General features: G+C 36.2%; 1 long non-coding RNA gene across 4 annotated transcripts in view; it reads right to left on the bottom strand.

Annotated features, from left to right (window-relative positions):
* Positions 1–7,833: 7,833 nt before the first annotated feature.
* LOC141488260 (uncharacterized) overlaps positions 7,834–26,655 on the bottom strand; it is a 32,887-nt gene continuing 14,065 nt past the window's right edge. For 2 of the 4 annotated variants that reach the window (XR_012468620.1, XR_012468619.1), the window contains exons 2-3: positions 12,763–20,977; positions 10,976–11,461 (exon numbers count right to left, since the gene is read on the bottom strand). This is a non-coding gene — a long non-coding RNA (uncharacterized LOC141488260). Of the gene's footprint in view, positions 8,898–10,975; positions 11,462–12,762; positions 20,978–26,655 lie in introns of those variants that run through there. The other 2 variants (XR_012468621.1, XR_012468622.1) reach the window with 2 other exon arrangements.

Here is a 26,655-nt window from a genome sequence, read left to right as displayed (position 1 = left end):
CTCATTTCCTTAGCCCAAGACCAATTTACAGCACTTCCAAGGTTTTGGGGTTGTTTTTTTGGATACCCCACTGGGATCTTTATTCCTCTAAGGTCTCATGCTCTCTTGCTTGTGCTTTGCTATGTACATGACCACAGCACTACCCTCTGCACTGGAGCTGTAAGGAGGATAGGTGGTCAGCTATCTTAGTATGGAAGCCCAAACTGCAACTTGGATCTGAGTGTGGGAAAACAGTAGCTTCCTGCCCCCAGGGAGAGCAGAGAGATTTCTTCAGTCTCCCCTGACCCCCTTACCATCTGTGGGCTGTGCTCTGGAGGTGCAGGCTAGTTTCTCCTGATTCTTGTTGCAGGTTCTGTGGCCAGTACTCTTCACTCCACACTCATTCTGGTGTACAGAGTTCTCTCACCACCCCTTCAAGCTGTTCCTGGCGATCCTTAGGCTGGGTTGGGCTGAGCTGGGCTGCGCTGCAACTGGGGCTATTTCCAACTCCCAGTCCTGGTGCAACACACCTTTCCTGTGGAACTTCTAAGTTATCTTGGACTGGGAAAATTTATCACTCAGTCCTTCTGTGGTTACTGCCCCACTAAATTTTGGCTAGAGTCATAATTTGATGGCTTTTGGAGTTTTGGGGGGAAGGAGTTCCCTAGAAATGCTGCCTTCATGCCCCTATCTTGGCTCCGCCCCCTGTTTAACATATTTATATATTAGTTATGTTGTGAAAGAAAAATTAGAACTAAGGGTGAAAAAAACTACAAGAAAGAGAAAAAAGAAGTAACTTTTTTTTTAACAGTAAGGAATGAGCAGAGTAGTGAAACAGCCCATGAAGAAAAGAAAGGAAACAAAGATAAAAGAGTGGAGGGAGCTTAAGCTGAAGGGTAAAATACACACACACACACACACACACACACACACACACACACACACACACACAAAACTGTTCGTGTAGATAGGACAACAGAAAGAAGGTGTTTTTTTAATTTCTGTTTCCTTTTTCCAAGGAAAGTTATTTTTGGATTGAGAGAAAAGAATAAAAAGTCTATCAGGGAGCTGAATCTCAGTTAAATGAGGAAATAATTAAATGGCACCTATTTGCTCTGAATGAATTCAGAGCAACACTGGTGAATAACTACATCTTACTATACTAAAAGAATGGGCAGCTGTGATTTCTAGCAAGCCAGTGATCTTTTGAAAAATCATGAAGAGGAGAGCACCGCAGAACTAAAAAAGACAAATGTTTTTTCAACAAGTTAAATAAGGGTGTGAAGGAAGATGAGGGGGATTGCCCAACAGCTGTCCAGGCTCAGTGCCAAAAGATGCACTCAAAGACCACTCCAATATCTTCTACAATTCTCATTGGTTTATTTCAGGTGGACCTGAATTCAGGTGGACCTTGATACTCACTAGTTGTGACTTTGGGCAAGTGACTTAACCCCTTTGTCTTGTAACCCCCCCCCCCAAAATGAAGGGATTTGATTAATAATAGTAACTAACTTTATATAGTACTGTATGGTTTACAAAGCACTTTTCATGTAGTGTCTTATTTGATGCTTACAACAACCCTGTGAAGGATGTACTATTAGTATCCCCTTTTTACATATGAGGAAATTGAAGTTAAGAAAGTTTGCCAAGTTTCACAGTTAGTGATTGATGTAGGATTTGAATTCAAGTTTTACCTAGACCTACTGAGATCTCTAAGGTTCTACCTAGACCTGTCTAAGATCTCTATTCATCAGCTCTGAGAATCTCAAGTCATGACTTTCTCACAGTATGCACTTAATAAATATTTATTGAATTGAAAATGAGTACTGACATATGACTCCAGGGGGGTAAGAATGCTAGGCATCCTCAATCTAACCAATCCACTACATTTTGACTCCAGGCCCCTATCTCAGCCCTCCAAAAAAAAGCCAAAAAGGGAATTTAGAACGAAAGCAGGAAAGGACTAAGAATATTACATTATACTTACAATTTTTAGCAGTCTTTTTGAGAAAGAATAGCTTTCAGATCTTGTTAAAGAGGAATCCCTGACAAATGTTTTGATAAGTGGGTATTGTGGTTGAAAAATTACCCTGGAGTTAATAAGATCTTAGCAGAGAAAAAAATTGCAATGTTTCCTACTTTACACAATTATTTTGGCTTCCACAGACCCATCTGTAAAACACATTTGGGGTGGGTCTGGGGTGTGTGTGTGTGTGTGTGTGTGTGTGTGTGTGTGTGTGTGTGTGTGTTTCCCTTTCAGATTTCTATAACTCAGAGAAAAAAAATTTGACCCTTCCACCAAAGGAAAATTCAGAAACAGACTGCTAATCCTCTCATATCAAAATGTGTTGCTATGCTTCACTTAAAGTTGTCAGGTCAGCAAGTATTTATTAAGCACCTATTATATTGAAGCACTGGGAATATAAAGAAAGATAAAAACTAATCTTTGTCCTCAAAGAATTCACAATCAAATTATGAATATAGTATACAGATATATCTCTAAACAAGTTGTATAGAAGATAAATTGGAGATAAACCTGAAAGAAAAACTCTAGAATCCAGGAGACCCACAAAAATTGAAATCTGGCCATAGACACTAGTTGGGCAAGTCATTTAGTCCTGCTTGCCTCAGTTTCTTTGTCTGTAAAAGGAAAATGGAAATGACAAACCACTCCAGTATGCCTACCAAAAAAAACCCCAAATGTGTTCAAGAAAAATTGGACATAATTGAAACAACTGAACAACAACAAACAACAAGGAAAGATGCCGTGCAGAATGGGGATATTTGGCTAGAGACTTGAAGGAAAGTAGGAGGCAGAAGTAAACATGGAGAACAGCCAGTGAAAATGCCTGGAGTTGGGAGATGGAGTATACAGGATTAGAACTTTCAAGGAAACTAATGGCATTGATTCACAATGAGGAGTAATGTGTCAGAAATCAGGAAAGAAAGGAAAGCTTGTTGTGAAAGGCTTTAAAAGTAAAACAGAGGATATATTTTTATCTAAAAGGTAATAGGGACCTACTGGATTTTACTGAGTTGAAGGGTTGAGAGCTGGAGAAATTATATGGTTAGACCTATACTTCAAGATTAGACAGTTGAGTGAAGGAACCATTGGGGGAAAGAATTGAAGCAGAGAAACCAACCAGAAGGGTACTGCCATGGCCCAGGGGTGAGATGAGAGGGACTGATACCAGAGTAGTGACAGTTAACAAGGAGAGAAAGGGGTATGTGGGAGAGATGTTATGAAGTAGAATTGGCATGCCATAACTCTGGTCCTCCTGCCTGGCAAGCTTTCTACTTTCTTAACCTCAGTTTCCTCATATGTTAAAAGGGGATACTAATAGTACATCCTTCACAGGGTTGTTGTGAGCATCCAATAGGACTGGTGCTCTATCCACTGCGCCACCCAGCTGCCCCACAATGACCTTCTTTAATATCAATGTTAGAGCAATGAAATAATACAATGGATTGTAGGATTAAAAATGAATAAAAGGCTATGAGATACAGGATTGGGTGAGTAGAGGCAAAGAATGGGAGTAATTTCAAAGTTATTGTTGAATTGCAAAGGGAGTAAATAGCTTCCAACAACTGATGGAAAGAGAAGATGGGCTGTTTGTCAAGGGCAAAGGATAACAGTTGAAACTAGTGTTCCTCTGCTAAAAGAAATCGAAAGACACCAGCTTGTTGAATGAACACTTGTGAATTGTTAAGGGAGAATATGGAAAGAGTTATAGGCAGTGTTGGAAAGAATTTCCAGATTTATGGAATTGCAGACATTTGAATTTTTAAAAAATTATATTTTTTATCTTTATATCTAGTCTCCCCTTATAGAACATAAGTAGGGATTGTTTTATATGAGTGTAACCTCCAAACCTAGCACAATATTGACAGATGATAAATGGCACAGTGGAAGGGGTAGATTAAAAGGGTTTAGATTCTAGTCTTCAGTTTTCTTATCTGTAAAATGAGGTTTGGATTCATTAATTTCTTAATTTTCCAACCATGCTGTAAATATTTTAACACCTGACTCAAAGACACACACATCCCTTTAGATAATCAGCAAAAATAATAAAATGTTCATTCAAAAAAAAAAAAGAATTGACATGCCATGACAACAGATTTGATAAGGAAGATAAGAAGGAGGAAGGAATCAAGAATAATACCTAGATTTGGAGCCTGGTTGACTTGGAGGATGGTGGTGCCCTCAACATTAATAAGGAACTTAGAAAGTAATGAACTTTTAAGGTTGGGGCAAGATAATGAGTTTAGTTTTGGTTTGGTGAATTTAAGATGGCTTAGAGGATATCCGGTTTAAAATGTTTTTATATGTAGTTCTAGATTCAAGACTGGAGCTCAGGAGAGATGTTAGGACTGCATAAATAGATCAACAAATCAATTGCATAATGATAAAAATTATTTCCATGGAAGCTGATGAGATCAGCAAGAGAAAAAAATCCAGAAATCAAAAAGGACTCAGGACATAGCCATGAAGGATATTCACAGTTAAGAAAACTTCTGTAGGGGGGGGCGGTTAGGTGGTTCAGTGGGTAGAGCACCGGCCCTGGAGTCAAGAGTACCTGAGTTCAAATCTGGCATCAAACACTTAATAATTGCCTAGCTGTGTGGCCTTGGGCAAGCCACTTAACCCCATTGCCTTGCAAAAACTAAAAAAAAAATAAGAAAACTCCTGTAGGGTGTGATCTGAGTGGAGACCCAGCAAAGAATGTGAGAAGGAATGATCAGAGAAGAAAGAGGAGAACCAGTATAGAGAAGTATCCCAAAAATCTAGAGAAGAGAGTATCAGGAGAAAAGAATGATCAAACGTGTCAAATCCTGCAGAGAAGTCAACAAGGATTCGAACTGCGAAATTTCAATTGAGTGATGAGTTTGGAAGCTAGACTGCAAGGAGTTAAGAAGAAAATGAGAGGAAAGGAAAGGTAAGATGATAGCCAACAGAGGATAGATGGATCAAATGAGGGGATTTTTTTTTTAAGTATGGGGAAGGTATGGATGTCTTTGAAAGTAACAAGGAATCATCTTGAAGCAGAGATTGAAGACCCGTGAGGGAAGGGAGATAGGATAGAACTGAAATTCCAAATGATCACCCTTTGCTAATGCAGAGTGTAAAGTCAGAACTAAACCACTATCAGCAGACAAAGCAAGATGTGTTTAACAATAAATACCCCAAAGGAAAAAAAAAACCAATAAATAGTTTCTTTAAAAGATAAATGCTCAAAGGCTAGGGATAAACGTTTTTAAATGATTAACAGTTTTCAAAACACTATCAATAGTCATATGAAAGACTGTGTCTAATCTCTTAATAATAAATTCATATTAAGACAATTCTGATTTTTGACCTTCATGTTCATCAAAGTGACAAAGACTGAGGTAGTGCTGTGGGAAAGTAGGCACACTATAACCATTGGGAAAACTAGGTATTGAACCACCTTCTGTAAAACAATTTGGAATTATGTGGGAAAAGTTTCACCAAATTGTTCATATCCTTTAACCAAATGATTTCACTATTGAATATACACTCAAAGATAGAAATAAAGGTCCCATATATGATCAAATGTTCAAAACAGTTTTGTGGAGTTTTTTTTTTGTTTTGGCAGCAAAAAAACAACTGCAAAGGGGCAACTAGGTGGCATAGTAAATAGAGCATTGGCTCTGGAGTCAGGGGGATCTGAGTTCAAATCCGACCTCTAAGAGTTGTGTGACCTTGAGCAAGTCACTTAACCCCCCTTGCCTTGCAAAAACAAAAACCAAAAAAAAAAAACCTGCAAAAAAAAAGTAGATGAATGAATGAACCATGTGCTAAAGGTTAGGGATAAAAATACTAAAGCAAAGATAGTCCATGCCTCCTGAGGAGCTTACATTGTAAGAGGAAAGATATTACATAAAGAGAAGTTGAGACCAAGGAGGGATATTTTTGCAGAATTATAGGATCAGTGAGTAGAGACTTAGAAGAATTGACTGAGTTTAATGTTTTCAGAACTAAAAACAGAGAATATTCAAGCATCAACAAGGTGATGCCCAGAAAGTAAAATGAAGTACACTTGACCTTATGTATTGAGCCATGTGGGCACGTTCCAACCAGGAGAGCAAAGCCCAGGTTCAGAATTTCATCAAAAGGTTTAATTCTCTAGAGCACAATCTCTGGTCTAAGCCTCAAAGTTATTGGAGAAGGGATAGTCAGAGAGGAAAGTGAAGGTGATCTTTGATTAGAAAATGGATGAACTAATTATGGTATATAAAAGCATGACATTGTATACTTAGAGGCCATCAAAGACAAACCCTTTGTGGTTGAAATTATTATTATCTATTCTCATAGAAACATGGGAAGGTAAGCAAACATTTAGGGTTTACAAAGTATTTGATAATTATCTCATCTGATTCTCACAGCAACTCTAAGAGGGAAGAACTAATATCATCTCTATTTTACAGATGAAGAAACTGAGACTGACACTGTCTTACCAAGGAGGGTCACAGTGATTATATGAGGCCAGATTTTAACCCAGTTCTTCCTGACTCCAGAATGACATTCTTTCTAGTCCATCACTTTGCTGCCTAAGTCTTCTACCCAATCCACTTCTTCAACCCCCAAAACATGGAGTGATTATGATGCTGTATATAAAACAATACTAGGAAGCTAAACAATGAAAAAGATCAAATTCAATACAATGACTAATCTTGGGGAACAGATGATGAAATAAACTTCCCTCCTCTTTCTAGACAGGTGGGGAACTAATAGAACACAATGTTGCAGAGGCTTTCATGGTGACAAAATTGTTTGATTTTGTTTAAATATTTTTTTGTTATAGGGAAAGATTCAATAGGGGTATGGTATATTGAGAAAAACTGTTTTAAAAAAAGCAGCAAAGGTATCCTAAATAGCAAGTTGGCTGAAAATAGTAAGAAAGAGAGTTTGCTTGATGAATTGCAAAGTCAATGTCCATGGGGAAAACATCTGAAAACTCCCAAGTGGGGCTAGAACCAGATTACAAACAAAACAAATATTAATAAATGAAAGTACAATATTGCATAGATAATGCTAAATATTTTTGTTTTCTAAGTCAAACTGTGACCCACAGGGATCTACTTGAGTTTGACACCACTAGGTGAACAGTAAGACTTTTAGGAAAAGAAATAACTCTGCTGAACTCTGTTTTACCTTGTTGGTAAAATGTACTTAACACCTTTTCTCAAACAAACCAAGATAATCTTATGAGGTTGTATTGGAGACTGTAACACAGGTTTAATTCAGACTTGAAAAGTGCTGAAAGTTTACCAAAACATTTGAATGCTTTTTTGAGAGATAGAAAGAAAAATGAATGATATTGACATTAATGATTTTTCCTTATGTATTCAGAAGAACAAGAACTGAAAAAGGATTATTTAGCCCATCTGCCCATTTTACAGATGAGGAAAATGAGACTTCAAGAGGATATTTGCCAGTAACCTACCAGTACTAAATAGTAAGTCAAATTTGAACTCAGGTCCTCTAAATCTAGATACAAGATTTTTTTGCACTGATATCATACCACTTTTCAAGTGTACCTTTGTATTACTAGTATTATTATTTTAATAAGATATGTTTATAGCTTATAAAATTTACCAGGCAACTAACTTTTCACCAGCTTTTCCCACAATTCTCTGATGAGGCAATTAACTAACTAGAGATGTGAGTAGGATCATAGATTCATATCTAAAAGGGTTTTAAAAATTCAGTCAGTCCAACCAAACCCATTTTATAGGTCGAGTAGCAGGACTAGATTCTTTGATTTGAAATCCAACATGCTTTCACTAAGAAAAGCAGCTGGGGGGGGACAGCTAGGTGGCACAGTGGATAGAGCACCTGCCCTGGAGTCAGGAGTACCCGAGTTCAAATCTGGCCTCAGACACTTAATAATTACCTAGTTGTGTGACCTTGGGCAAGCCACTTAACCCCATTGCCTTACAAAAAAAAAAACTAAAAAGAAGAAAAAAAGAAAAGCAGCTAGATATTGTAGTAGATAAGATGCTAGGCTTTTGTTTAAGAAGATCTGAGTTCATATTTGATCTCAGGAACTTGATAATTGTGTGATCTGGGTAAGTCATTTCCACTCAATTTGCTCAACTGTAAAACAGGAATAATAGCTCCTACCTCCCAGGGTTGTAGTGAGGATCTAATTGTAAAGTGTTTAGCACAATGACTGACCCACAAAATACCCTTAATAATGCTTATTTCCTCTTTTTCTCTACCATTTACAATCTTAAGGCCATTTTCATATTTATTAAAATTTATATTTGTTGATCTTTGTGTGGTAGAAAGAGCAGAAAACTAGAATCCAGGAAACCAGAGTTCCAATCTCAGTTCTAACTCTAGCTAGGTTGTTGTTTCTCCTTCATTCTTGAAAAGGACCATGACATCAGGGAGGTGATGCCATGACATGCAAGTGAATTGGATTTAAGTAGGTATTGAACTTTGTGCAAAGCATTGGATCATGCCATTTTTTAAAGATACCTTCTCTTTTAAATGAGTGGATTAGGGTATATGACCTCTGAGGTTTCTTTGGTTTCAACATTCTATAATGTTAAATAGTATGAAACTAGTCACCCCTTATGAAAGGGAATTCAACTTCATTAAACAAAATGAAAATAAAAAGAAATGTGCTAAGTGATTTGGCTTAATCATTTACTGCTGAGGGAAACTTGTAGGAGAACAGTCAGTTGTTGTTGTAAACTCCAGGAAACCTCTCTCTCTACTGGTTCCCCATTTCTTGTTTTCTTTTCATTTCTGGGCCAGGGATTGGGCCATTTGTTCTCAGGCTCCTCTCCTCCAAGACTCATTATAATTCAGAAAGAAGATTCTTTCCTTCTTGTTTCTGAGCATTCTTTTCTTGAATGAGCAAGAACACAGTACTCTTTATCGTTTTCTACGGGAAATAGACACAAGGTATAAATAAATAACATTCAAGAAGTTACTGAGTAATGAAAAAATATTTTAAACTTATGGTACCTTATTGGAGTTTCTGGAATCCAACTTACATTCCTTACATCTTTGGATTCCAACTGCTGGTAATAATAATATTAATAGTAATAGTAATGATAATGATAATAATAATGATAATAAATAAATATCAACAGCAACAATAGGTAGCATTTATCTTTACTATGTGCTTATGTGCCAGACAGTATATGCTAACACTTTACAAATATTATTTCATTTGATTCTCATAACAGCCTTGGGAGTTAGGAGTTATTATTAGTTCCTTTTTACAGACAAAATTGAGGCTGACAGAGGTTTAAATGACTTTCCCAAGGTTATGCAGCTAGTACATATTTAAAGTGGAATTTGAATTCAGTTTTCCTAACTCCAGGCCCAGCCTTTTATCCATTTTACCACCTAGCTATTGAGGGGAATAAAAAAGGACATTTTGTGCAAAAAGCCTTCTCTCTGATTTAGGCTCAGAACCCTGAATAGCCATGACTGCCACCTAAAATGGTAGTAATTCTATTGATTTTTACCTTAAATTTTCAAATTGTCCTTTTCGAGGCTTGTTTTTAGATTATTAATTCATAGTCTTTCTCATTTTTCAGGAACATGCTTAGTTCTTTTTGTTCTTATTTAGTCATCACAGTTATATCCAATTATTCATAACCTCTTTGGGATTTTCTTGATTTGAGATATTGGAGTGGTTTACCATTTCCTTCTCCAACTCATTTTACAGATGAGGAAACTGAGGCAAATACAGTTAAGTGATTTGCCCAGTTAGTGTCTGAGGTCAGATTTAAACTCAGGTCTTCTTAACTCCAAGCCCAAAGCTCTATATACTATGCTATCTATTTGCTTAGTTCTTTAGTCCCTCTCTCTTTTGTTAATAAAACTATTTCATGATTTAATTATGTCTAAAAACTAATTTGGCTATTTCCCATAAATTTTGGTCACACTGTTACAATCCTATTTTTTTATTGCTTCTATGCTTTGTGATTTGACTCATTCATGATTGTAGAGTTAAACCATTTGTCCCAGGTTGGAATATGAATCTCTAACACAGTGGTCCAGCTTGACCAGACAAGGTTCATATTTAGACATTTACTTAGTAGTGATTATATAATCAAGGGCAGACATACAGTTCCTTTTGGGTCTGGAAACAACTACTGTTATTGAAGTTGTTTACACTTATGATGCTTATGTAATCCTAAAAATTGGCATGATGCTGGCTTTGTTCTCTGATCCTATAACTATCCAGGCTAGGGGACAGACCATGCAGAGTGGTGAGACTTGCTTGTGGACAGTAGAATTGAGCGGAGTGGAGTGGAGAGCAAGCAAGGGCAGACAGTGGACAGGCAGACATGGGGTGGACCAGACAAGGGGAAGAAGCAGACTGGAAACTTAGGGAACTGATAAACAAACTTGGGCTATGTAGATAGATTTATATGTGGACCACCCTGTAGCCTCCCACCACCAAGGCTATACAATAAGAAGGTATAAATCTCTCCAAGTCCCCTCAGCATTTCTTTGGTCTCTCTGAATAAAGAACCTGCAAAATAAGGAAGATGGGATTTATCTGAAACATCTTGCTCCCCTGAATTAGATAAGGATACACATTTGGTACAGATGCAGAAGACTTGACAGGATTGTATTTGATTTACAATGATTTACTTTTATTTTTATTTTTATTTTAGTTTTTGCAAGGCAATGGGGTTAAGTGGCTTGCCCAAGGCCACATAGCTAGATAAGTAAGTGTCTGAGGTCGCATTTGAACTCAGGTACTACTGCCTCCAAGGCCAGTGTAGTGTATTGTTTTTAATCTCTGTTTAGATCAGTCAGTCATTGAACATTTATTAAGCCCTTACCATGGGTCAAGCACTGTGTTGGGTACCAAGGATATAAAGAAAGGCAAAAAAAGTCCCTGCCCTTAAAGAGCTGTAAATCAGATCTAATGAGATCTAATATAAACCATTAGGTATCAACAAGATGCCTGGAGAATAAACTGGAGATGACCTCAGAGGAAAGGAACTAGAATGAAGAGACATTTAAATTGAGGGTAGAGAGATGTTGAGAAGAGAAAATCAAAGGGACTTGGGAAGGAGATTGTACATGGGGACTATGAGGGAGAAAAGAATCCAGATTAATATTGAGACTATAAAGATGGGTACCTAGAAACATGTGACTTGGATAATGATAGAGAAATTTGGAAGAGGGAAGGACATCTAATTCCAGACTAACAATAGACAGCTAGATAGATAAGACTAGGTAGAATTCAGGAGAAATTAGGACCAGATAAATAGAGCTGGGAATTACTTGCATCATTTGTTAACATTTCCTTTATTAAAAACAATTTTTGAGTACTATAGTCTGCTAAAGATGTGTTTAGAAGTTTGAATTTTTCTATGTTCTCTATGGTAGGGTTCTTAACCTTTTTTGTGTCCTAGGTTCTCTGGTGTCTTCTTGGAGAAAAGATCCATTAGCAGGAGGTAGAGTGCAAATCCTCACCTGAGAAGAGTTATTCCTTATCAGAATGATGTTTTAAAATGCATAAAATAAAATTTATAAGATTTGAAATCTATTATGTTGAAATATAGCTATCAAAAAATTTTTTTGATTCCAAATCACCAGTTAAGAATCCTAAAGTTAGACCATAACAGTGTATGATCCCCAAATAAGTAAGCTCTCTGAGATTTATTTCTGTTTATATATCTAACATTTTAATTTACCTTGTTTTGGAAGGTATATATATATATATTTTTTCATGTTGTTATTGTTTCATTATTTTTTGTGCTTTTAAATTTCCTGTTTGTCTCTTTCAATGCTATATATTTTAACATGCATTATCCCAAAGGCAATTTTTGCAGTTTTGGATTCAACTGAAACATGATAAATTTTATTTTAGATTCTTACTTTAAATTTGTGTATTTCCTATGGTAACATTTTCAGATGGTATTTTATAACACAAGCTGTACTCTTAAAAAGTCTACTTCTTTCAATTTGTTCACAGAGATCATTTAAAAGCAAGCAAGTTACCAGAGAGCCATTTACCATTGTATATTTTTAAAATCCAAAACACAAACGTTTACTGTTTGATACAATATCCTGGTTGGCAATAAGATTAATTTCCCTCTTAAAGTATCCTTCTTATAAGTCATTAGTTTAGAAGATTCCTATGAAATTATTTAAGCATAACTAATAAAAATGATTCTCAGTGGTATTGGAATTCACATTTAATTCCCCCCCAGACATTGCTAAAATACATTTCAACTGAGTCATGATAATGAGCTAGAGAAGAAAGCAATTCATATAATACAGGCCCAATCCCCCACAAAGAGCAGTTTTTTTTTCAGAGGGGAGGTTGTTTGTCCTTTGTTCTCAGAGTACCATGACATCAGGGAGATGATGCCATGACTTGCAATCGAATTGGAATTAAGTGAGGGAGTACTGTGCAAAGTCAACAGCCTCACTTTCTCCTCCAGAGCCATCTGGCAAGATATAGATCATTACAACTAGAGATGGAAAATTCCAAATGAGGTCATGAAGTGTTTGACACCATTAAAATGACTGAACAACAACAAAGGGAGTATTTGAAATATTAAATGCTTGGAGGGGAGGTGGGGGAAAGAGAAAAGAGGTAGGTCTCAACAGTTTTAATCTTCTGCTCCATTTTGCAATCATAGATAAGCCTTAGTTTTTTTTAAAGTTTTATGTTTGTTTTATGAAGGGCAAATTTCCTAATTACCATTATATATTGTCAAATACTTTTGCTTTCAGTCTCACAAGGAAAAGGAAAAGTTAATAGTTACCAATGGAATGGGAGGTCAACAGCAGGTCCACCTCCTTTGGCTGGAGAACATGTCATGGAATTTTCAGTCTCTTCTCAAATCACTTCCAGGGAAATGTGCTCATTCGAGAAAAACTTGGCACTTTGGAGTGATGAAGTAAATTCTAAGTGGTCCTGCAGTCCTCTCCCCATGGCAGGGTGTGGAGGGGAGAGAAAAGAAAGACTTCACCATTGTGTATTAGAGAATTATGAAGAACCACATTTTTGAACAGTGAAAGATCAGGAGTAATGAAATTGCCTACAGATTTCATGAGAAATCATATTCTGCAATTTGAGTAAAAGCACAGCCTAAATAAATTTCCTAACATCAAACAGTTTTGATTCTTGATTTTTCTTTCATATATAAGAAATTATGCTGCCAACCCTTCTATTCAGGATAATAGAGGAATATAATGTCATTGTTTAACAAAGTTCAACCAGATATTTATTGTTGTATCCAAGTTTCCATTTAATTAAATGCCATTTTTATACTTATTAACATGTAGAATTTACTTAACCAAATTATTTTGAATAGCGAGTAAACATCATTTTCTGCATAGAAGAAACAAAAGACAAAAGAAACTCATTTCTCCAAATACTGCAAGAAAATGCAGTTAGTGTATGTCATCATAGTTGGAAGAAATAATTTCTCTGCCTTTTCTTGGGTAAAGGAGTTCATGAATGACATAACCAAAAATGGGGTAGGGAAGTGGGGAGAGAATAAAAACTTATCTTGAAGACTTTGATAATCCACAAACCAAATAAGAAATAACTGCATTTAAGATTAATAGCTTAATGTACCAACCTAGGATGTCATTGACATAAACCACACATATTTTGTGACAGTTTTTATTAAAATATAAATGTAAAATAAATCTATTGAGGTATAAGGACCAATTTTAAGAACATTTTCTTTGGTCTATAGAAAAACTTGTAAGGTTGATAATTTTAAAAAAATAAACAAAATGCTAAAATAAACTCAGTTTGCCAATATACAAAATGTAGGGGAGCTAGACCAGATGATCTAAGATGTTTTGCACCTCTAAATATATTATCCTATCATGCACATGTAATCTATCCTCACCTCAGCTTTACATTAAATGAAAATTTATTAAATAAACTATATATATGAATATATATATATATATATATATATATATATCATCAAGTTTTTGAGGAAAAAAATGATAGCTCAGGACTAAGCACTAACTCTGGGGATATGCCACTAGAGACTTTATAAAGGTTAACTTCAGTCCATTAATTACTACTATCTGGATCCTACCATTCAGCAGCTTACAAATTCATCTAATTGTATTATCATCTACTAAACCTTTTTACAAGATCAACAAACTTTCCTTTTATTCAAACATTCTAAAATTTGGGGAAGAATCAAAATTGGACTCAATAGCCTTCATATTATAGACTACATACAAAATTCAATAAGATTTTTTCTTCTCCTTAGAAATTTTCAGAGAGTCTTGGAAGGCTAGAGTGTGAATGAATGTATTCATCAGCATTTCCCAGGTTTTTGTAGATTTTGACCTTAAGGGGAACTTCTGCCCAAATTTCTTGGAACCTTCTGCCTGAGGGTAGGCACTAAGGAGAAGGAAGTGATTATTTCTGTTTTATACTTTTCCTTCTATGTCTCTTCAAGTCCTGTTACAACTGAAAGCAAGGTACCAAAAAATGTAAGCTGAGACCCTATTGCAGATTATATATGAAAGCAGGTAAAGAAGAATGATATATGAATGGACATAGGTGACCCAGCTGGAGGAAGAGGAGAGTGATAAAAAAATACAAGTTGGCAGGATTGGACTAGAAGACAATACTGGATCAGAGTTGTGGTGCCTGGTAAGAACAAAATCTAATCCATATCTTCTTTCTCCTTCAGTACATCCAAAGAGCACTGTTAAATAAAATTTAAATAAATTTAAATAAAAATTCTTTTCTTTATTGTCCCCTCATACTGTTTGGGAGAAGGAGGAAAAAAAAACCAATCCCTACCAAGTCCCTGTTTCAGTCTCCTGTGCCTTTTTTAAAATGCATTTTTATTTTATCCTCTATAGAGACTTTATATTCTTAATAATGGATAAGACAATGATAATATGACTATTTTAATTCTCCTAAGAAAGGACAAGACAATTAAGTTTTTTTCTAATCCCATGTTGTTGAGATTCAAAACTGAGGTAGATGAAATAAACCATAGGAGAAAAAAATGGGAATCCAGAGACAATTAAAGAGAAAGTTGTGTACTTGAAGTGATTTTTTTAATCCATTCTTTCACATATGCAGGACCACTATACTGCCTTTGAACCCAGAGAGAAAGTTAATAACGAAATAAGCCAATAAGAATTGTAGAAGATAATGGAGGGGTTCTTGAGTGCATCTTCTGGCATTGAGCTGGGACAGCCATTGGGCAATCCCCCTTATCTTCCACCACATCCTTGTTTAATTTGTCAAAAAAAATTTTTTTTTAGTTTTATAATGCTCTCCTCTTCTCCACGATTTTTCAAAAGCTCACTGGCAGGCTCAGAAATCCCAGCTGTCCTTTCTTTTATTATAGTAAGATGTAGTTCGTCATCTATGTTGCTCTGAACTTATTCAGAACAAATAGGTGCCCTTTAATTATTTCCTCATTTAACTGAGATTCAACTCCCTGATAGACTTTTTATTCTTCTCTCTCAATCCAAAAATAGCTTTTCTTGGAAAAAGGAAACAGAAATGAAAAAAAAAAATGCCTTCTATCTATTGTCCTATCTACATGAACAGTCTTATCACTTCTTTGATTTCCTCTTGATCCCAACAAAACAACAGCAACAAAAAAAGTCCAAGTCCTTTGTATTAACCTCCAGCTCAAATCATAAGAATAGTCTGACAATCTTCTTAGAGGTTCATGCTGCTCATCATTTCTACCTCTTTTCTTTTTGTCTTCTATACATACATCTAAAAATAAGTTGGCCAATTAGTTTCCTAGGCAGCTGCATCAGTTTTTACAGTCAATCAACAAGCATTTATTAATCTACACTATGTGCCAGACACTATTCTGAGTGTTGGCATTACAAAGAAAAGTAGAGGGCAGTTCTAACTCTCAAGGAGCTCACCTTTGATGAAGGGGACAACATGAAGACTACTATGTATGAACCAATTATAGACAGGATAAATTGAAGATAATCAAGAGGGAAGGCACTAGCATCAAAGAGATATAGTAAAAGACTTCTTTAAAATGGTACTTGTGATTAGAAGGGAGGGAAATGGAAATAATGAGACCTTTCAAGGAAAGGTGGACAGTCAGTGAATATGCCGTGTCAGGAGATGGTGTGTCACATGAAGTAACAGTCAAGTTGGCAGAGATCTTGAGTTGGGCAGTTGGAAGTTGTAGAGTAGGGCAGCTAGGTGGTGTAGTGGACAGAGCTAGAGTAAGGAGGACCCGAATTCAAATTTGGCCTCAGACACTTAATAATTACCTAGCTGTGTGACTTTGGGCAAATCTCTTAACCCCATTGTCTTACAGAAGAAAAAAAAAGAAAAAGAAGTCGAGTGAGGTATAAGAAGAGTAGAAAGGTAGGAGAGGGCCATGTAATGACAGTTCCCCTTTCATTTCCTTAACAGAATTATCCCAATCTTTGAGTTTCTTTCTTGAGGGCTTATTGGGTTCTAGTTTCTTGACTTTTCATCATTTCTCCTTGCCTTCTTGCCAATAAGAATCAGGACCAGAACAGGAGTCGTCTTCAACACTTCTTCTGCTCTTTGAAGAATGTGAAAACCTCCCACCTGACCGGGGACTTCTCACTAAGTGGATAGAGTATTGGGCCTAAAGTTTGGAAGACTCATCATCCTGAGTTCAAATTTGACCTCAAATTCTTACAAGTCACTTCATCCTATTTGCCTCAATTTCCTCATCTTTAAAATGAGTTGGAGAAGGAAATGGCAAACCACTCCAGTATCTCTCTGTTGAGAAAACCTCACTGGGTTCATAGAGAGTTGGACAAGATTTAAAAAATAACACATTAATGTGAGCCGTTTCTCCTACCCAAGGGAAACCTGGGAACTACAGAATCTAGTAATTTCTCACCTCATTTCAAAAATCTAGAACAGTTGTATTCATATAGTTAAAAAAAAAAAGCAAAGAAAGTCCCATAATATTCAAAATGCCCTTTCCCCAATAAGTCACTCTTCCCCTGCTTAGACCTACAGAGTCCTGTTGACTTTTAGGCATTATGTGAGGAGGTAGGGGGTGAAGTTATCCAACTCTTTTATCTGTCCCTATGATCTTTTTCATTCATTCTGTCAATGGTGCCTCCTCTACCGTGACACCTAGCTGATGTTCTTTTTTGCCACTCTTATTTAGTCCTTGATTCCCCAGTTATTGCTAGTTATGTCTCCAGTCTTAATCTCTGAAGCCCACGTATCAGTGGAGTGTTGTCCCTCAGTTTTTCTGAACTATTTATACCTTCCATTGTTTAACATGGGGATCCTTCCTTTTCCCCACAAAGAACCTCCTCTAGGGATCAGAGGCATATCACTTTCCAGGATTGCTCACTTGGCCTCTATTTTTTACCCAGTTCAACAAATGCCTCCTCTTTTTGTCTTTTGGGGTCCTGTTTACCTGAAGCATTTTCTAGGTTCCCCCTCACCCCAGTGGAGTCATGTGTCCCCACATGAATCATTAAGAATGGTCATTTGGCACACCTTGGAAGATGCTTCATAACATCCAGGATACATGATCTGGCAAACAGCAGACTTCTCTATTGTATTTTATCAGGCCAAGGAATCCAACTCAGTAAGGAGTCACCAACCACCAGGTCTCTTCTCTTCTTCCGCAGCCATTCCTGAGTGACCTCCTCTCCTGATGGTTGGGGTTTGCACATCCACATCCACCCTCCTTGGAGGAAAAGCAGATGCTTCCTCCACAGAGTGTTCAGCTCCCCCCTCAACAGGAAGAACGTCATTCCCATTTCTTAGTTCCAAATGTCTTTGTTCCTTCTTCCCTTCCTTCTGGGAACTGTCTTCCACCAGCTTGGGGCTGCCTCTCTACTTTTTCACATCCATTCTTTTCTGTTTACTTCTCCCGTGTTTTTTTAAGGAGCACTTTCTCACCTCCCTTAACCTAGAGAGGAGGGAAACATTCTTTCAGTCCTTTCGCTTTCTTCTCTGGAGGGGGACTCCTATGTATACGTTATTGTTCAGTTGTTTCAGTTGTGTCCAACTTTTCATTTCAAATACTGAATCATTCCAAAACTTTCAAAACTGATCTATATACTTTTGGGGAAAGGCGATGAAGGCAGGAATTAGGACCAGAGTTTCTAGTAGTATCTTTATTCACAGACCCTCTCAGGTCAGGGTTCAGTATACATCTGTTCTCAACTACCATTCACTATGCCTTATGATTTAAAAGACCCAGATCTCCCATTGCGTCCAGGGACATAACTAGACTTCCTGGTCTATTTCTGGTTATTGGATCCAGATGGATCAGAAGGAGAGGATGAGGCTGGTGACTTTGCAAGCTCTACCTCACTTAAATCCGAGTCATCCAAGTCATGACATCACCTGCCTGAGGTCATGGTCCTCTAAGAGAATGAAGGAAAAAGAAAACAGCAATTACTGTCCCAAATCACTCACAAATCCTTTGATGCTGAACTCTGGTTCACCTAGTATTCTCTTTATTCATGGACTCCCAAGCACTCGATATAATTGGTCACTCAAAATATCTACGCATTTTCTACTACAGAGTTCCATCCTCAATCTTTCTGTCTCTTCTAGAGGCAGCTAGGTTACACTGCAGATAAGAGTGCCGAGCCTGGAATCAGAATGCTGGAGTTCAAATCCTTCTTCAGATGTTTACTACTGTGGCAACTAGGTGGTGCAGTATATAGAGCACCCTGGAGTCAGGAGGACCTGAGTTCAAACCTTAGATACTTAATAATTGCCTAGCTGTGTGACCTTGGGCAAGTCACTTACCTCCAATGCCTTGCAAAAAAAACCCCCCAAATGTCTACTATCAGTGTGAGCAAGTCAGTTAACCTCAGTTTACTTCAGTATCTTCAACTGTAAAATGGGAATAATAAAAGCATCTCCCTCCTACAGTGGTTCCTACGGTGGTTGTGAGGATCAAATAAGATAATATTTGTAAAATACTTATCACAATGTCTGACACATAGTAGGAACTTATTTCCATTCTTGCTTCCTTCCTCTTATCTCCCACTAGTTAGGAAAGCTGGAACCTCCCTAATCTTCCAGTGACTAGTCTATGGATCTCTTTCTTCCCATTAGTTACATGACTATACCTTATTTCTAGATACTGTATTTTAGCTTTCTAATTATAATTATTACAAAACACCTCAGCCTCAAGCCCTTCCTTCACTATATCCTAATTCTCCAGTCACTCCATGACCACCTACACCAGTCCTGAGGCTATTTTTCTCAACTGCAGCCAATTTAATCCAGAAACTGTGTAAGAAACAATTATTAAATTTTCAATGTGAGCTGAAATTAGCAAATACATAAATTAATTGCTTTGCTGATTGCCTAGACTGAAGAAAGCTATGGGGAAAATGGTAATAATGAAGATTAGATTGAATAACATCATCTGTAAGCCCTTCCAGCCTTGAGTACACAGCTGCATCTTCTTTTTCACCAGCCTCAACACCTGAACAGGTCCCCAACTCTCTGAATTTCTTGACCTATAAATGAACGAATTGAAAGCAATGACCTCTACAGTAGATACAGTGCAGAAAGACTTATCTTCAATCAATAAATAATCAATCAATTCGCTTTTATTTTGTACGTAAGTACCTATGATGTGCCAGGTAAAATGGAAATATAAAGATAAAAATGAAACAGACTTACCTTCAAGAAATTTATATTCCGGGGTGGCTAGGTGGCACAGTGGATAAAGCACCAGCCCTGGAGTCAGGAGTACCTGGGTTCAAATCCGGCCTCAGACACTTAATAATTACCTAGCTGTGTGGCCTTGGGCAAGCCACTTAACCCCGTTTGTCTTGCAAAAATCTTAAAAAAAAAAAAAAGAAATTTATATTCTCCCAATTCCTAGTACAGAATATTGCACATAGTAGACACTTAGTCAATCTTATGAATGAATGCATACTGCTATAGAGGGTCTGACTAACTTCCAAATGGAGCAATATCAGTAAACATTTCCAAACAAATGACACTATTTTTCATCTTACTATAATTTAGTTGGCAGTATTTATTATGCCCTATTTTCCAAGGAAAATAATGTTAAGGCCAATTCTCCTAAATTAAATGGTATATTTCCCTTTTAATTATTATTAATTAAATTAATAATTAAATTCCCTTTTAATTAACTGAACATACAACATAAAGGATAATGAACATCATGGACAAATATAAGCATACAGGATCAGTGTGATATAGTGGAAAGAGCACTAGATTGGGAATTAAGAAAGATTTGCATTAAAAATCCACCTTTCACAATTATTATGTGCTAGGGACAAGTCATTTGACCCCTCCAAGTCTCAGTTTCCTCAGATATAAAAGGAGGTATCTACCCTTAGTGTTAGGATCATCAAATGAGTTATTGTCTGAAAAGTACTGGATTCACATTTTTGAAAGGCAAATGAAAAAGACTACTGGATTTGGAATTGATAGGTCTAGATTTGGATATTGGATTGATGACTCACTATTTGACAGGTGACCTACTTCTCAACGTTTCATTTCCTCACATCTAAAATAGGAGGATGGAATCTGCAACTGTAACCTTAGACAAATCACTTGAGTTCTCTATGTTTTGGTTTTTCCATTTATAGAAAAAGAGTAAGATTCACTTTATACTTCACGTGAATTTTAGAACTAGAAGAAGCCTTAGGGGTCTGTCTACTCTAAGCTCAGTTCATTTTTCAGATAAGGAAATTGAGGACCACAAAAGTTAGGCAACTTGCCCTTATTCTTTCCTTTAGTAAATAAGTTACAGTGATAATATTAATAATAATTCATATTTGCATAATGTTTGAAGACTATAAAGTATTTCCCTTACAAAAACCTCAGGTGACAAATGGTATGAGTATAATTATCCTCATTTTATAGATGAGAAAACTGAGGGTAAGAGACATTAAGTGACTTCCCTTTTGCCACACAGTCAGTCCATAGGAAGCAACATTGAAGCTCAGAACTCTTGATTCTGGGTCCTGTGCTCTTTCCACCATTCTCTTCTTCCTGTTCTAAAATTCAGAAAACATGAGAACAAATAATATTCTAAGCAAGAACTGATTTTATTTTTAAAGTTACTGTGTATTATGAAGGTTTGTGATATCAGGAATACGTTTGTGATATCATCAGTAGCAGAACTCTTAAGTTAGGAATTTTTCTCTGCCAATGCACATCTGCACCTTGTAATAACAGACTTGCCTAGAGCCAAGAGAGGTTATGTGATTTACACATGGGCACCACATCAAGAATGTGTCAGAAACAAGATTTGAACCCATATCTCCCTGCTTTCCAACTATCCACTACACTATACTACCTCTTCTGGATGAAAGAAATGGAAATCATTATTCTTTATGAATATAGCCTTTATTTACATTATATCATAATAATCCTGGTTGTGGTCAGAAAGACCATAATTATAATGTTTGAGTTATCAATCTATTTTCAAATGTTTATAATTTTTAGCCCACAGTTTTTGTTGTTGCTTTTTTCTTTTTCTGTTTGGGTCTTAATATTTTCATGAATATTCTCTGAGGATTTTAGAAATGTTGGTACTTATCCATTTGGCTGTTTAGTGATTTATTAGAGTATGGGAAAATGTGTGGCTATTTCAGATTATGACATTTAACTGTTATTTTCTTTCCAGGTTCAGCTCAGTTGCACACTGTTGTGCTATTAAAATGCAAATCAAAGTTTGGGACATGAGTTCATCGATTTAGAGATGAAAGGACCCTCAGAAATCTTCTAGTGCGGCCCCTACAGATAAGGAAACTGAGGACCTAAGATGTTAAGTGACTTGCCTAAAGGTCCCCAAAACAAGCTCATAGCATCCTAGATTTAGAACTAGAAGAATTTGTAGAAGCCAATTAATCCAAGCTCTCATTTTCTAGAAGAGGAAACTAAGGCTGGAGAGGTTATATCATTTAACCAAGATGATAAAGGTGGCAGGTAGAAAATTCAAGGTGAGAACCCAGGTCCCCTGACTCCAAATACAAAGCCTTTCTGCAACATGCAATTCTATTTTTATTACTTTGAAGAAATATAATTCAAAATAAAATCATATGTATTTTAAAAAATAGGACTTGAAACTAAAGTGGTGATTTCAATGATATAAAAACTTCCTAATAAATGAACTTACTCTAAAAATGCAACTGGGTCCCTTCTGTGGGGACTCAGTCCTAGAAAGTTACCTAGTACACTCAAAGACTGATTTGTACATGGTCCCACATACTTGCCCAGGATCATTTTAGAGGTTAAAGAGGCTTTAGAATTCTTCTCAAAATTCTATGAAAACACATCCCAGTCATTTCTTACAGAGCAACAATATTCCATTACATTCACATGTTAATATGAGCTATTCCTCAATTAGCAGATAACCTTTAATTTATAATTCTTTTTGAATTTTTAATTCCTCCTTCGGGATCTATCCTCCGAAGTTGAAATTGATTTTGCTTTCAATTATTTCCTCTGTTATTATCCTCCATCTACACAACTCCTTCTCCATCCTCAACTCTTTTCCTATTGAGTTTGATATATCTCTTTACCAAACTCTCTCTCACCCCTGAATTCAGAGTAACTTGGACACCTTTTAATCTACCATAATAGAATAGACCTCTCTCAGTGAGATTGTGTAGCTTCCATGAATGCTACCTATTCTCAACGCTGAAAGGTTTTATTAGACCATTCTATTGTTCTCTCTTTTTTTTAACTGAGTTGTAGAATATTCCAGTTGCCCAATGTATGAAGAAAGACCCTAAGAAACTTGAATGATCTCAATAAGAGGTGAATAGTTTAATTGTTGAAAAACGAGCTATTACAGGATCATCATTAAAAATATTGGGAATGGTCTATCCCAAAGGAAATAGTCTTCTGTACTTCCCTGTCCATAATAAGCCTTTTTAGTCTCATAGATTTAAAACTAGAAAGGATCATAGAGGTCATCTAGTAAGACCATCAGAATTTAGCCATGACAGTTCTCTTTCTTCTTTGCATAAACTACCATGTTCAATTACTGTATTGGTTTCTTGAACTACCTTTTCTCATTTTAATAATGCTTCATTAGAGGATAGTTTGATGAGAAGTATGTATTTTGAAATTAAGATGAAAAAAATACAGCAATAAAACTTTTTTAAAGAGTTAAATTTAGGCTGTAAACCATTTTGAAAGAATTAAAAAGATTCAGGTATAAAAAAGGAAAACCAGCAAGCATATTTCTTATTACATAAAACAAGATTTATTTCTATATTTTAAATCTAACTAAAGATGTTTAAAATCCTTGTGTAGGGGAGGTATAGCTTTAAAAGAAATCTGTGGACAATCATTCCTTCTAAATTGCCAACTTCTATTTGTACAGGTAACTGCTCTTTTAGACTTGCTAGAAGTTTGTGCTAGGTCAGTAAAGATGTTTTTCCCTTTTCTCCTGCATTGGGATGATGTTTATAAATCTATCAGGTACCGATCTTTTATCTTTTGACTCCTGATTCTTCCTTAGAGAGACCCCTCTTCATAATAAAAAAATGCATTCCCAAGTTTACAAAGTACTTGTAATCCCCTCAATTTTGCAGATGAAGAAATTGAGGGTCACAGAGGCTGAACCATAATTTTTAAGACCGATTCCTTGGGCAATTAAGTTGAAGGTAGGGGGAGAATCCTGTACATTGCCCTCTGGTAGGGAAGGAGAGTTAGAGACCACTAGGTCAGGAGGCTGCTAAAGGGCAAGTCTGGTGTGGGGAACAGTTTAGGATAGAACTCACCTAGAGTGTTGCCCAAGAAGGAAGTATTCCATCTGGCAATTTCTTATTTTAACTATTTGTTCTTGTCAACTAGTCACTGAGGTTAATTATTTCTAAAACTGTGTCTTTAGCACCTTATAAATTTTAAAAATCTTAGGCAAAGTCTAGGTCACTCCACCCTAGTTATATCTGTAAAGAGGTTAAGACCCTTGTTTAAAGTCACAACCTGTAAGTATCGGCAAGATTCAAATCTAGGTCTCTGCTGTGACTGCATGCTTTTTTTCCACTAAAAGCCCTACTACTGCCCATATAGCCTTTTTTTTTTAAACAAACTGTCTTAAAAATTTTATAGCAGTTGATTTAAAAGGGAAGTTTTAGAAATGTAATGGTTCCTGGTGCTACAATGAGGGCTCTTGCAGTGAGTAAATAACATACAACAAAGTAGTCTGACTCCAAGTTCTGTTCTGCTACTGATTTAACAACAACAAGTTTGATATTCATTTAAACATAAGTAAAGGTCAACCAAACACAGGAAGACACCCAGTCCCATCCCTTTTCCCTTGCCCCCCTCCCCTTCCTCTCTTTAGTTTCCCTATCCCCAGAGGGTGGACCCAGCTTTCCCAAAGGTTTATTCTCAGAACTTTGGTCTCCCACAGTCGAACGTGCCACAGATATGGGAATAAAGCTTTCTAGTCAATAGGGAAAACCAAAAATACAAACTGAGATCTTTAATAAATTCCTTTTCTCTCTTCCTGACCCAGTTCTTTCTGTCTCTCTGCCAGGCTTGTGGCAAAAAGTCTGCTGTTACTGCAATTACTGTTCCAAATAAAAGTCAATCCTTCCTGGGAGGAGTCTGAAGGAAGTGAATTAGATTTGTCAGCAGACTCTGCACCCAAAATCTCTGAACATTTTTTGAGGTTTTCTACATTTTCTGCCATTGATTTAGTCTCAAATAAGGTTTTCCCACTCTGACCCTGCAAATACTGGAAAACAGGTTCATATACATTTCAAAAGCCTCAACTCATCGATAATATGATTGACTAATAAGTCAATTGAAACATATAGAAGTGGATTTGCAAGAAGAAAATAAAAATGTTAAATTCTCACTTTGAAAGTTATTAGTATTGCATTTCATTCCAGGAAACCCCAAAGCTTAAAAATAGAAAAGAAATACTCATACCCTCCACCATCATTCTTACCATAATAGTGTTAAAACTGAAGAGAGCTTTCTATTCTCCATTGTGGGAGAGGGAGTGAATATTTCTCTATGCAATTATTTGTTAACCTGAATGACTGGTTCTGAACCAAGGATCACAAAAGAAAGGTTCAAAAATCATTTCAAAACAGTCGATGTGCTTGAGAGAAAAGTATATTAATGACCTTTCTCATTAGCTGTTGCTCCAACAGAGATGTGTTCCAGTGGTATCCGATGCTTCCTTCCTGCCAGGGCCTCCACCCAAGGCAATTTTAAACATTCACACTGTATTATATTCAAGCCATTACTAAGGATATGGCTGAGTTAAACTTTGAGGACATTGTATTTACTGTTTATAAATATCCTCTAAGCTTAATCTTTCTGTGTATGGATATCTGTGCATGCAATAATAAAATACCTTTTTTTTTTACCAAGTCAGATACATGGAAATTATTACAAAATATAGTTTATGAGGAGTGCCTAGGTGGTGTAGTGGATAAAGCACTGGCCCTGGAGTCAGGAGTACCTGGGTTCAAATCTGGTCTCGGACACTTAATAATTACCTAGCTGTGTGACCTTGGGCAAGCCACTTAATCCCATTTGCCTTGCAAAAAACCTAAAGAAAATTATATACATATATATATATATATATATATATATATATATATATATATATATATATATGGTTTATGAAATCAGAATACCTTAATGACTACCAGGGTGTTTAACTAATTATCCATAGTAATAATAATAATAATAATGATGATGATAATATAATACTTTCATACCTCATTAACACTTAAAAAAAGTAACCAGGAGAACATCAGCAGCTATTAACCTCTAAGTTTTTTTCCATCCATGTAAAATTTTTTTGAAAGTAATTTATACATCCATCAAGGACATGATTTATAATAAGGGTATATAATAGGGATCAGAAAGACAAGTAGTATTTCATGGAGCATGGCATCTTCACCATCACACAATTGATTGAAAGATCTAGGGAATGTAGGATCTAATCATTGCTTGTTGACTATAAAAAACATTGGATTTGGTAAAATAAAATGGCTTTTTAAAATGCATACATTAAAATTATGCAAGATTCCATGAAAAATGGAGCAACAATGATAACTTTATTAAAAGATACTGATCACTAATATGCTTGCCAATTTTCCTTGCCACAGTCATAGAGGTCATCCAGTGTAGACTATAAATGCAAGGATTCTCTCTAGATGATAAGATCTTCTATATGCTCCTGTTTGGGGGTACCATTGTACAGATTATATCAAGTCCTAGAACATTTCAGAGTCTCCTAGACAAGATCAGCAATCACTCAAAAGAATTTATCCTAACAATCCACATTTAAAAAAAAAAGCACGTCTATTGTCCAGATTATGACATGATGATAGAGGTGGACAATTTGTGGAGCTCATATACATATACATACAAACATATATTCACATAACATCCTTCCCTGAGATGCAAAACAATCACATATGGGTTATACATGTTCAATTATGTAAAATATTTCCAATTTAGTCATTTAGTACATGAAGACTTCAATAGAAGAAGAAAAAAAGAATGAAAGAAAGTGAAAAATAGCATGCTGCAGACTGTGTTCAAATAGCATCAGTTCTTTCTCTGGCATTTACTTCATCAATAGTTGACTAAAAAACATTGGATTTGGCAAAATAAAATGTCTTTTTTAAATGCATACATTAAAATTATTCAAGATTCCATGAAAAATGGAGCAACAATGATAACTTTA

The sequence above is a fragment of the Macrotis lagotis genome, chromosome 5 (genome assembly GCF_037893015.1).
Source record: "Macrotis lagotis isolate mMagLag1 chromosome 5, bilby.v1.9.chrom.fasta, whole genome shotgun sequence".
Taxonomy (NCBI): Eukaryota; Metazoa; Chordata; class Mammalia; order Peramelemorphia; family Peramelidae; genus Macrotis; species Macrotis lagotis.
This window is presented reverse-complemented; position numbering and strand designations above follow the sequence as displayed.